The sequence below is a fragment of the Corvus kubaryi genome, unplaced genomic scaffold (assembly GCF_017639235.1).
Source record: "Corvus kubaryi isolate FWS band 111438036 unplaced genomic scaffold, C.kubaryi_AGA036_p1.0 71, whole genome shotgun sequence".
NCBI lineage: Eukaryota > Metazoa > Chordata > Aves > Passeriformes > Corvidae > Corvus > Corvus kubaryi.
Window position 1 is genome coordinate 1,919,334 of NW_024582059.1, and position 396 is coordinate 1,919,729.

A 396-nucleotide genomic window follows, 5' to 3' on the forward strand; every position below is an offset into this window, starting at 1 on the left:
AGCTGGAAGAGCTCCAGCTCCCCCGGTGAAAGGTGGCGAGCGGCGCACGGAGGGGATGGCAGCGGGAACCTGTCCGCCGCCGGCGGGGGCTGGCAGGCTCGGGGGGCACCAACCTCCGCTCTCGGGGCTGCGGGGCTGGGAACGGCAGCCGGACCTCCTTCTGCGGCTCCAGCTGTCGCGGGCACAACACGGTTTCTCCTGGGGCAAGCCACGAGCCCATAGTTTGGGAATGGTGCCGCTAGTCCCTCTCGTCACGCACCGAGCCGCGGGGCTGCAGGCGCTCCCGAGCTGGGTGTCCAGCTCATCCCGTGCTGAGCAATCCCTCCCTGGCAGCCCAGTGTCTGCGGGGACAGGGCTTCATTTTGGGGAAGCCTGGAAGCCTGAGGAGATTTTGTC